Here is a 13,286-nt window from a genome sequence, read left to right as displayed (position 1 = left end):
AGACAGCACACGACATCATGGGCTGTCCCCTGAGTCCGCTAGACATCATCGCAGGAGACCGTTGCCTCAGAAGAGCAAGGAACATTCTCAGCGATGACTCACACCCTGGCCAGCACCTTTTAAATCTCCTGCCCTTGGGCAGGAGATATAGAAGCATGATAAGCTGCACCAACAGGTTAAAGAACAGTTTCTACCTGTGGCCCATGAGGCTGCTGAATGGAAGACAGCAACATTGCAGCTGATGTTTGGGGTTGGTGGTCGTATGACAGCACATAGAGTGTAACAAGGACTGAGATGGGGGGGGGGCCCTCATTTAATCTCACTGTAAAGATGTGGTACAGTGACAATAAAGTATTTCTATCATCATCATCATCATATATGCCACAACAGATTTCATAATCATAGATCACAGAATCATAGAGGGCCATCTAGTTTAACCCCCTGCAATGCAGGAATCTTTTGCCCAACGTGGGGCTCCAACCCACAACCCTGAGATTAAGAGTCTCATGCTCTACCGACTGAGCTATCAACCCAGGTAACGTTCTACTCCTCTCAAGGCTAGACAAAACATTGTGTTTCTCCTTATTTCCCCAGCGCTGAGAGTCCTTGAGATGCTGCAGATGGAAACTCTTCACTCAAGAGGTGATGGACCTGAGGACTGGGATTAAAGAGTTTTCCCTTGAGAAGATTGGGGGGGGAATATTAATGTTCTTTGGGGGTGGGTGGGTAGAGCTGGATCATTGTCACTTTGAATTTATAATTAATTGTTCTTGGAGACTCAGTCTACATGCTGTATGTGCAGACAAAATTATATATCTTTGTTACTATTACGTTTTTCTTCCCCTGCCAAAGGAACTGTTGTTTTTTTGAAGCTACAGCTGTCCTTACAGTTTGTTGCCCTTAAGAACTTCTCAGTAAGGCTGCACTAAACAACATCCACTCTTACTAAACATAATAAGGATATTGTTATGGTGGCTGATTAACAATTCCTATTGAAATATACTCGGAGTCAAGTGTGAATTTCATGCTCTTTATTCAGCTCCTAGTAGCAAGGAATGAGTCTTTCCCCAAAACGTCTGCTATATATACATTATTTACACAATGGGCCCCACGTGATTGGCTAATTCCGGGCTACTCCTGTAGGCCAATCAGGTTGCGGATTCACTTCCTCTAGGAGCCTGACTGGCTGCTCTTGCAGGCCAATCAGGTCGCTGATTCACTTCCACCTGGAGCTGGATTGGGTGGCTCCTGCGGACCAATCAGACTGCTGCATTCTGGATCCTATTGTTCTAGGATTCAGCTCAGTACATTAACACCTATGTTAGGCAATTACTGGTTAGTTGCCTGGGATGGACAGTTGATTCTTTCATCAGTGGTTTAGAAGGAAAACTCTGGTCCTAAACCTCCACTACCTTGCAGCTGTACTCATCCACTAGAGTAAACCTGGGGGGGGGGGGGGAATCTATACCTGCTGCCTATGGGAGAATAAAAGGCTAAGGAGCAAACCTTATACAAATCCAGAGTGGAAATCCTAAGACGGTTGGATGGCACTTTGTAACCTCCTTCCAGCAACGCCTGCAGCCAAGCTGGCACCAAATCCTTTAAAAGCCGTTGAAGGTAGTTCAAGGGTGCTGTCTCCACAGTACAGTACAGTTGGGAGTAGTATTTGTCCAATGCGGGGAGGAACCCCATACAGGGATTGTAAGGCAGTAGTACTCAAAATCACAAAATGGTGGGTTCATTTTAAGTTCGTGCAAACTCTTCTTCAGGCTGGTTGTCTTGTTTTATTTTGTTTCCTTTGCTTAATATCCAGCCCACGTAAGAATTCTGGGAAACTCGAGTGTTTGTTTACCGCATTGTGATTTGGGGTTGGCCTAAATAGATTTTACTTTCCCTACGAAAGGGAGGACAGGCCTGTTTTCCACACAGATCTTATCAGGATTCTGCAACGGAAATGGCCAGCTGGCAGCCCACAGTCAAGTCTGGTAAAGTGCTGACAGTTCCACTCATAAAGAGACTATAAATATTCCCAGGTTGCCTGAAATAGAGAAAATCCACTTCTTAACGTTACATCATTTTGGATACAGCATGCAATAAGTTATACAATATGTAGGCGCACATGTCTGCATGCAGCACTGTGCCTGAAACGCATGCGTTCTTTTTTAAAGGCCTTACTGCAAAATGATACAAACCTTTATTGTGGAGCCTGACCACCTGTGAAGGAGTTGGTTTGTGAAACACACACACACACACACACACACACACACACACACACACACACCAGTCATTCTCTGGAGCATAGAATGGTCCCAGAAAATGCACACATTGGTCACTGCACATATTGGCTCTGTAGGATCCTTATGGTGTATGAAACTCCAGAACTCCTTGGGATATGAGTATACATGCATGGCTGGATCTACGTGGATCTGTAAAAACATTATTAAAAATAACGTTAAATAATGTTATATAATGCTCAATGCATTTTGACATTGCCGGCAGATCACCTCCTGGTGTCACATTTTTATAACACATTTCTTACATTGTAACTAACAAATGTATGTAGATTCGCCCCGTGGACTGAGGAGATGCATAACTGAGGAGACCCCCCCCCAAGCAAAGTTACCTAAAATCTACCAACAAACTGCAGGTACCTATAACAGTCTCAGCACTAATTAATGCTGATCTACATGAGAAAGGGTAAGAGGCCGTCACACTTCTAATGGAATTGAAATCCTAGGACTTGCTTTGAAGGGGAGGGGCAGTGAGAAACAGGGACTCCTCACAACTATTTGCATTCACCACCTTTACGTCTTCAGACATATGCCAGCCATCATGTGGACTAGCCACTTGCTTTGTTTTGAACGGAAACCAAGAGCCGTCATCTCAGTTGTGCCACAGAGACTAGCTTTTGCGGGGGATTTTGCCTAGTCAGATCACAGAACGTGAACAATCAATGCTAGCTCCTAATCTACGTTCAAAGTTGCATGCATCCTAGCTTTTACTTAAAAAAAAAAAAGATTTCTAAGACTGTATAGTTACCAATATATGTTTGAAAGGGTGTGGACAATGTCTGAACATGGGATCGTTTAGGGCCTAAGTCTGCTGAAACCATTTAAGCTGCCTGAACAAGACAGTAATTCTCAAAGGGTAATTAGGTAATTTTAGACGACCCTGGCTTTAATATTGTTACAATGACCCACCTCTTTCAAATCACTTTGAGGACCTTCCTGTTCCTCCTCCTGAGTCCAGTCCCGGACTTCTGCTCCAAAACCTGCCCTAGCAGCACTGCTGCTTTTTTTTTTTTTACAGCGTAGAAATTGGTCCCTCCTTGCTTTGCTCTGTATAAAAGACGGCTCTGGAAACTACATCTCCCCAAGAATGAGAAGAACAGAAAGCAGAAGTAGAGTCAAGGAAAGGGAGAGCGGAAAGTTAAACCCGCTAAGAAAGGAAGAACCGGCGTCTCCCAAGCGGCGTTTTAAAACCAGAGACATTGTGCTTTGAACGCCAAGAATGATGGACCCAAAGAGCTTTATAGGTAACATTTAAATTCTCTTGTGCAGCTCAAGGAGTTCCAGTGTTTATAATCCAGGGGCGCTGCTTTTTGAAGGCCTTTTACATCTGCGAATGCCCAGATGGGCCCTGGGGAAAGGAAATCCCATCAGGACTCATTAGAAAAATGCTCTCTTCCAATCCTTTGGGGTCGCATGGATTGGCAGCCATAAACTTTGATGCCGGCTGCTGTCAAATCCTAATGCGCCTTGCAGGCTTACGTATATGCTTGAGGCAGGCATTGAGAAGGCAGATATTTGACTCCCCGGCTTTCACCAGTTTAGTGAGAAGAGGGATTCAGAGACAGTATTTTTCGCTCCATAAGACGCACTTTTTCCCTCCTAAAAAGTAGGCGGAAATATCTGTACGTCTTATGGAGCGAATGGTGGTCCCTGGAGCTGAATTGCCCAGGGGCCAAAAGAGGATCGTGCTTTTTATTTTACAAAGAGAAAAGGGAGTTTTGAAAGGACCCCGCTCAGCAGCTGATCAGCAAGAGATCTGGAGAGAGATAAGAGTCCCGGCTCCCTTTCAGCCCCGCCCTCCTTTGTTGAATGTGCTGCAGAGGGAGGTTGTTTGTTTCCCCAGGGACATGTGACTGGCTGATTAGATTATCTGTCTGGCAACTATAGAAAAAGCTCCCTTTCCTTTAGAAGCTGCAGAAATGTGAGTTCAACACCATAAAAATAGGGCTTTTCCTCTTTGCTTTTCCCCATTTGGAAAAGGAGCTGCAAAACTTTTAGCTGATCCTCAAAAAACCAGGGCTTTTCCCTTTGCAAAAAACCTGCAAAACTTTTAGCTGATCCTCACAAAAACAGGGCTTTTAGAGGAGGAAAACCAGAAAAAAATATTTTTTCTTGTTTCCTCCTCTAAAAATGAGGTGCGCCCTATGGTCCAGTGCACCCTATGGAGCGAAAAATGCAGTAGTTTCTGTGATGGACTGGGACCTCATAAGGAGCCTCCCTGGATAAGACATGCACCCTGTTTAGCATTTTCAAGGTAAAATTAAGAAAAAACAACAACCATGGCTTGGTCAGTAGTATTAGATTCAACACCTTTTGTTTGTATAATACTGCTCCTATGGCCAAAGAAGGCTCTTGTGCTCTGAGCTCATACAGCTCACTAGCCTGAGCTCATGAGGTTCCTGGTTCAAGTCCTCACACTGAGGGAAGAACTGAGGTTTGGGATGAAAGGCCATCAGCGTAAATCAGATGATACAGTGTAGGTAGCTCATTCAGCAGGGCATGAGACTCTTAAGATCAAGGTTGTACGTTGGGCAAAAGATTCCTGCATTGCAGAGGGTTGGACCTATGTGGTCCCTTCCAACTTGTTGTTGTTGTTGTTCAGTCGTTCAGTCGTGTCTGACTCTTCGTGACCCCATGGACCAGAGCACGCCAGGCACGCCTATCCTTCACTGCCTCCCGCAGTTTGGCCAAACTCATGTTAGTAGCTTCGAGAACACTGTCCAACCATCTCATCCTCTGTCGTCCCCTTCTCCTTGTGCCCTCCATCTTTCCCAGCATCAGGGTCTTTTCTAGGGAGTCTTCTCTTCTCATGAGGTGGCCAAAGTACTGGAGCCTCAACTTCAGGATCTGTCCTTCTAGTGAGCACTCAGGGCTGATTTCCTTAAGAATGGATAGGTTTGATCTTCTTGCAGTCCATGGGACTCTCAAGAGTCTCCTCCAGCACCATAATTCAAAAGCATCAATTCTTCGGCGATCAGCCTTCTTTATGGTCCAGCTTTCACTTCCGTACATTACTACTGGGAAAACCATAGCTTTAACTACCATATACGGACCTTTGTCGGACCTTCCAACTACAATTCTGCAATTTTATGAATCTGGCAAGAAGGGTGTGGTGTAGCTTAGTGTGCCAGACGTTCTAGAGTCCTCCAGGTCTTGGTTCAAGGTCTTGAAGGACCCTTTCCGGAAATATTTTGTCCTTCTTGAGCTAAGCTCTTGAGACTCCTACGCTCTCTTGATCTTGTAACAGTGCATTCATGCAGTGCTACTTTCTTTGATTTCTGTTTTGAAAGGGGGGGAAGAGGAGGAGAGAACCACAGTCAATTTCATTTTCTTTGGAAAGATATTCCTAGCAGTTTACAACTTCAAACTTGCATGCAGACTATAATGCGCGCACACACACACACAGCCCTCTATAACTGTAATCGTGAGCTGGGTGGCAGGACAGGGTGTCGGGTCCAAACTGGTCCAAGATGATGCCTGCCATGAACTAAGGTTACATGCTTGCATGGGACGAGGAGCAAGTTTGAACTCAATGCAGACAGGTGAAGGGTTGTGCTGTAAGGAACTTTGTTTTTTCTTTGCGTGCACACTGTAGACATCGAAAGTAAAGAAATCTTAGTTTGGAATAAAGTTGCAGGGTTTAATTATCTCTGAAATAAGTCAGTAGTTTAGCCATGGGCGTACCCAGGGAGGGACAGGGGGGGCAACTGCCCCCCCAGAGGCAAAAAATAAAATAAAATAAAATGGTTATCGGCAGCCTAAAAGGGGAAAAAAGCTCAAGACTGGTCTTTCTCCCCTTCCCAAAATCTCAATAACAATTGAGCTCTTCCGCTCTTGCCGAAGCAGTTGGCCACTCTGTGTGTGTGTGTGTGTTGCGCCGGCTGTTTCCCCCTCCCTCGTGCCGACAAAGAGCTGGCGTGCCTATCAGAGACCGGATCCTAGCCTGCACCCTGCTTGGTCAAATGGGGATGCAGGCTGAGACTTGGGCAGTGTCCGGGGGTGAATTCATCGTTGCCAGGATTCATCGTTGCAAGGGAGCATGGCAAACTGAGTTCCCTTGCATGGTGAGTAGTTCCTTTGCGAGGACTGAGGATCCTGGGAAACTGAGTTTTTCAGTCATTTGGGGCTTTCTGTTTGGGGGGGGGGGGTTTGACGCTGTTTTTGAACCTGAACGACCATGGCTTGCCCCCCAGGATAGTTTTGATCCTGGGTACGCCAGTGAGTTTAGCAGTTTGGCCTGGACTAGAAGGCAAAGCTTCCCATTTCCCCCTCTATTCCCCTTTGCCTTGTGTGTCTATCTCTTTAGCCTGTAAGCCTCATCATGGCAGGGCCTGCCCCTTTCAATTGATGTGAACCATTTTGGGACACAAAGGATGCTTCCAGACGGCCACTATTTTCAGGTGGAATTCAATCACATGCCAGCAAATTTAGACTGGACACCAAACCTGCTTCCTCAAAATACTGGACTTTTTGGGATAAGGGAAAAATGATGGGGTAAATGCATTTGGAAGTTGCGGACAACACTCACTCTGATTGTAGTCTAGCCCAACTTTACTTAGTAATATAAAATAAAATAAAATAAAATAAAATAAAATAAAATAAAATAAAATAAAATAAAATAAAATAAAATAAAATAAAATAAAATAAAATAAAATAAACTATATCTCCACACCAGGTAGGGTGATGTTTTCCTTCCATTTTCAGGGATACCCAGATAAATGAACTCCATCCGACCATATATATTTGGAGCCTTTGGGAAAAGCCAGTGGGTTCAGGATCCACAGACACAATCTACCGAGAAGATCTCGGGAACAAGCCAAGCTCCGTTAAAATGCACTGCCCACTTCCATTCATTTTAATAGGGTTTTTGCATCGGACCAGGTGAAGAACAAAGAGAGGATTTGGAGCAGAAAATGGAGCAGGGAGAGGTTTAAAGAGCAAACGAGTTGCTTGGTATCAGACAGCATAGGGAAGATGAATTAATTTATCGGTTTAAGAACAGCTTTGGAGAAGCTGTTCTCAGACAGCCCTGGCTTCCAGGACATCCCCTTAGACGGATGGTTTCCAGTATCAACCTCCTTCCAACGTAGGATCCCCACAAACATCTTTCATCTTTCTCAGTCTGCTGTGTCTATGAGGCCAAGACCTTTTGGGGGAGGAAGGGGGAAGATGGTGAGGCTTAGACCGACTTCCTGCACCAGCCAACACTACATCTGGCAACCAGATCCTTCTTCCTTCCCAGCCTTTGCTATTATTAGTAATTGATGAAATTCTTTAACTGTGCAAAGTGCTTTGTGGCATAATCTCATTCATCCTCCCAATGACCCTTTGAGATATATAGGGAGCCTTTCTTGGTAAAATACAGGCATGCACGCACATATCCAGTGCCAAGTAAACTCAAAATAATAATAATAATAATAATAATAATAATAATAATAATTGCACTGTTACAGAAATTATGGGGGGGGGGTCACCTAAGCAAAGTCTCCTCCTGAGTAAACTCATTTGGGGTATGGAGTGATGCCCTTAAGGGGACCCATCTCTCTGCCATGATCCAGTAGGCAAGAGACCAGGTGCACAGGGAAATGCCTCAGCAGGTAATCTCTGGGTGCTTTAGGAAGCCACTGGGCTAATATCCCTCAGGTGGAATCCCATTGTTCTCTCCCAGATAAGTGCTCAAGGTATCCTTGCCAGTACTTAACACCAATTCACATTGGGCCAGGGCTATCTCCCTGATATTGCTCTGTTTCCCCCATATGCTAATCTTGTCTTTCCTATATGTCAATCATGTATAACCCTTCCCTTTCGTGATGTAGTAATGATGTTTCCAAACTGTATTCTGGGATATGATAGGAGTTTTTAAAAGTTCTTGTAACACTGTTCTGGGTGGGCAGTTTGACTGTAACCTATTGCGCAATAAACCCTGTCTTGTCCTTGCTCCAGTGGCTGGACTTCTTTTATTTAACTCCACAGAAACCAGTGGGCTTATCCCTAAGGGCCAGGTGGCTGGGCAGTTCCACATCTGGGATTTTTCCGTTACAGCACCCCACCCATCTGATGAGGTTGCTCCAGCTACAGAGATGGCTTGGCTGGCCATGTCACTATCTTTGAAGAAGATCAGGGGTCAGCAACCTTTTTCAGCAGGGGGCCGGTCCACCGTCCCTCAGACCTTGTGGAGGGCCGGACTATATTTTGAAGAAGAAAAAATGAACGAATTCCTATGCCCCCAAATCACCCAGAGATGCATTTTAAATAAAAGGATACATTCTACTCATGTAAAAACACCAGGCAGGCCCCACAAATAACCCAGAGATGCATTTTAAATAAAAGGACACACTACGCCAGTGCGGTGTAGTGGTTAAGAGCGGTAGTCTCGTAATCTGGGGAACCGGGTTCGTGTCTCCGCTCCTCCACATGCAGCTGCTGGGTGACCTTGGGCTAGTCACACTTCTCTGAAGCCTCTCAGCCCCACTCACCTCCCAGAGTGTTTGTTGTGGGGGAGGAAGGGAAAGGAGAATGTGAGCCGCTTTGAGACTCCTTTGGGTAGTGATAAAGCGGGATATCAAATCCAAACTCTTCTTCTTCTACTCATGTAAAAACACGCTGATTCCTGGACCGTCTGTGGGCCGGTTTGAGAAGGCGATTGGGCCTTAGGTTGCCTACCCCTGCATAAGACTGTCCCAGACACTTTTTATTGTTCCTGTATTAAGAACTTTTTCATGGAGTTAGTTCACACATTCAGCTGTGTCAACCATCAAGTATAATCAAGTGATTACATGCAGGGGGTGGGGACACTTATGCATTACTCAAAAAAGGGGGCATATATTTGCATATGCTAATTTATATGTCTATCTGTGCTTTTCAAAATAATTACTAATATTTACAAAGAAATCAGCCCTGAGTGCTTACTGGAAGGGCAGATCCTGAAGTTGAGGCTCCAATACTTTGGCCACCTCATGAGAAGAGAAGACTCCCTGGAAAAGACCCTGATGTTGGGAAAGATGGAGGGCACAAGGAGAAGGGGACGACAGAGGATGAGATGGTTGGACAGTGTTCTCGAAGCGACTGGCATGAGTTTGGCCAAACTGCGGGAGGCAGTGGAGGATAGGGGTGCCTGGCGTGCTCTGGTCCACGGGGTCCCGAAGAGTCGGACACGACTGAATGACTGAACAACAACAACAACAAAGAAATCCAATACATCTGACCCTAGGGCAGGAGAGTGTCATCAGGTGACGTGTGTGCCTCCTTAATATACTGTTCAGGTGCTAACTTTTGGAGGGAAGTTTTAAGGTCTCTGATCTCCCTTCTTATGGTTCTCTTATCTTTAAATCAAACTAGGACAAGACAGCCTTTCAGAGAGCTGCCTTCTGAAACATGGGACACATGCCATCCCCCAATCCGTGAACCAACTCAGAGAGTTCACAAACAGAAAAGGGTTAATGTATGACACTACACAAAGGACACTGCCTTGTGCAGAAGAAGACTTCTGGTCCAACCAACTCAAGATTGTCCACATTGACTGAGTTTCAGACAAATGGCATTCCCAGCCATCAGGGGTGGATCTCCTTTGAAACTAATGGAGCTTAAGTTTCAGGGCCCCAGAAGCAACTCTGCTTAAAATTTTGGGGTCTAAAAGACCCAATTCGAGTCGCATGACTCAAACCGATTCTTTTTGTTGTTGTTGCATATATCTCAACAATCCCAAAGGTTGAGAGTCAGTAGCACAGATGTTGTAGAGGTGGAATGTTGCAGCAAGTGGGCTGTTCTGCTGCGGCTAATCTCCCCACCCCTTTTTTAACAGAGGTCAAGACCCTAGAGGAGTAACAATGAGTTCACAGAAGTATTTAAATTAGGGTTCCATACGTCTGGAATTTCCCGGACATAGCCGGAAAAATGGCAGTGGGAAAGAGTGTCCAGGCAGAAAATGCTGAGATGTCCAGGAAAATCCCGACTATGGCAACCCATATTGGAAGTCTAGATTTTGGCAAATATCCTTAGAAATAGCTCAAAAACTTTTGTGTCTGGATTTTCACTTTTTGAAATATGGCAACCCTAATTTAAGTGGATACCAAAAATGCGTTGGGAGAGATTGTGGAGGGAAGGTACTATGTTTACTGCATGTAATGTATTAAGAGAAAATATTATGAAAATGATTTATAGATGGTATTTAACACCAGTTAAGTTAGCTAAGATTTATCATGATTTGTGTAATAAATGCTGGAAGTGTAAGCAAGTAGAAGGTACTTTCTTTCATATGTGGTGGACGTGCCCAAAGGTAAAGGACTTCTGGGAGAAGATTTATAATGAGCTTAAAAAGGTGTTGAAAAACACATTTACTAAGAAACCAGAGGCCTTTCTGCTGGGCATGACCAACTATGAAATTCCCAACAAAGATAAAACATTTTTTATGTATGCCACAACAGCTGCTAGGATTTTGATAGCTAAAAATTGGAAAACTGAAGATTTACCAACAGTGGAAGATTGGCAGATGAAGTTGATCGAATACATGGAACTCGCAGAACTGACCGCGAAACTCCGAGACCAGAGGGAAGAAACGGTGCAAGAGGATTGGAAGAAGTTTAAAGTTTATTTGAAACGTCGTGAAAAGATAGACATATGAAATTGAAACCAGATGGACATTTTAGGCTTCAGTATTTAGGAGATTTTAAAATAGGATATAAGAAGTAGTTAGAATTATGTTATGCGGAATTTATTAGGATTATAATAGAGTTAAATATGGATTAAGGTTTATAGTGGTAAGATTAGATGAGAAAGAAGATTTTACAACGTTACAAAGTTACTAAAGAGGATTAGAAATGAACGCGGAAGAGAGGATGTGAGGAAGTCCCAATACAATGTGATGAATATGGAAAGATAGTTAGATTTTTGTATTTTTGTAGTTTTGTAGTTTGTATTTTGTATTTTTTTGTAGTTTTTGTTGGTTGCTGTTTTGTTGTACTTTGTATTGTTTGTTTTATTGGAAAATCTAATAATTATTTTATAAAAATAAATAAATAAGTGGATACCAAAAATGCAAACTAGCGGAAAATTTGTGCTGATCTGTTGTGGAACAACCCTATTGAAGAAGATAACAGTGGTTTCCCAGACCTTGTTGCTGGTTGTGACGGGGGTGGCCCCCATAACATTTCAAGCTTCAGGGCCCAAAATTGTAGGTTCACCACTGCCACACATGCCTGCAGAGGGAACATGGGGCCTGCAAAGGAAGTTGCTTCACCTTTGAACTACAGCTCTTCACCACAGTGGTCCTCTGTACACATATGGCAAGATTTCTTTTACCCATATTGCTAATTTCAAGGATTGAAAAAACCCACTGGAGATTTGCCAAAATGTTTCCGCTTCCAGCTTCTTCCTTTTGGTTCCTGGCAACATCCAGTTAATGTTGGGAATGCTGGTTGGCACCCGTCTAACTCGAGAGACAATGGAGTGCATTTGTGGAGGTGAAGTCAAGCCACTGCAGAATCACAGCTCCCGCTGTAGCTGCAGAGACTGGTAATTCGTATACTGCTGCCAACCACATTGTTTTTGCTGTGTTAGCAGCACCAAAGTGACCCCTCTGGCGCGCAAGCCTGGGCAGTGCGAAGGGAGGTCCTGGGCTGCCCAGACAACAAGACTGATCTCTCCATGATGTACAAACGTCTATAAAAAGTTGAGAGTTCAGGTCCACATTTCCAGAAACTCTATTTTATGCAGTAGTCACCTGGCATATCCTACCTCACAGGGCTGTTTTGAGGGGAGGGAAGCAAAAGGATGTCATATATAGGAGGGAGAAAGGTTGTTTTCTGCTGCTCCAGAGAAGCGGACACGGAGCAATGGATTCAAACTACAAGAAAGAAGATTCCACCTAAACATTAGGAAGAACTTCCTGACAGTAAGAGCTGTTTGACAGTGGAATTTGCTGCCAAGGAGTGTGGTGGAGTCTCCTTCTTTGGAGGTCTTTAAGCGGAGGCAGTGAGAGATTTCACTTTCTTGGGTTCCATGATCACTGCAGATGGTGACAGCAGTCACGAAATTAGAAGACGCCTGCTTCTTGGGAGAAAAGCAATGACAAACCTAGACAGCATCTTAAAAAGCAAAGACATCACCTTGCCGACAAAGGTCCGTATAGTTAAAGCTATGGTTTTCCCAGTAGTAATGTACGGAAGTGAGAGCTGGACCATCAAGAAGGCTGATCGCCGAAGAATTGATGCTTTTGAATTATGGTGCTGGAGGAGACTCTTGAGAGTCCCATGGATTGCAAGAAGATCAAACCTATCCATTCTTAAAGAAATCAGCCCTGAGTGCTCACTAGAAGGACAGATCCTGAAGTTGAGGCTCCAGTACTTTGGCCACCTCATGAGAAGGGAAGACTCCCTGGAAAAGACCCTGATGTTGGGAAAGAGAAGGGGACGACAGAGGATGAGATGGTTGGACAGTGTTCTCGAAGCGACTGGCATGAGTTTGGCCAAACTGCAGGAGGCAGTGAAGGATAGGCATGCCTGGTGTGCTCTGGTCCATGGGGTCACGAAGAGTCGGACACGACTGAACAACAACAACAACAAGCGGAGGCTTGACAGCCACCTGTCAGAAATGCTTTGATGGTGTTTCCTGCTTGGCAGGGGGTTGGACTGGATGGCCCTTGTGGTCTCTTCCAACTATGATTCTAGGCTAGGAAGAGGGTGAACAAAGGGTATATATAGCATTTCTTCTAAGTGCTTCTTATGCATTATCTCAGTGAAGCTTACCCAGATATCAGCAACTGAAGACCCTGGCCAGGGCTAAATTTGGCTAAGGGAAATTCCAGATGTCCCTTTAACTGCCAATAGAGAGAAAAGAAGTGTCTTTGCGTGAGAGAGTGTTGAATGGTGGAAACAGCAATGCGACATCTTCACAGCCACTTTTGGAAGGGGTGCATCATGTATGTGTGTCATAGCTGTCAAGTCTCCCTTTTTTGCGGGAAACTCCCTTATTCCAAGCCGTTTCCCGCAGCTATCCCTT

The sequence above is a fragment of the Lacerta agilis genome, chromosome 6 (assembly GCF_009819535.1).
Source record: "Lacerta agilis isolate rLacAgi1 chromosome 6, rLacAgi1.pri, whole genome shotgun sequence".
NCBI lineage: Eukaryota > Metazoa > Chordata > Lepidosauria > Squamata > Lacertidae > Lacerta > Lacerta agilis.
Note: the sequence above shows the minus strand (reverse complement) of the source record.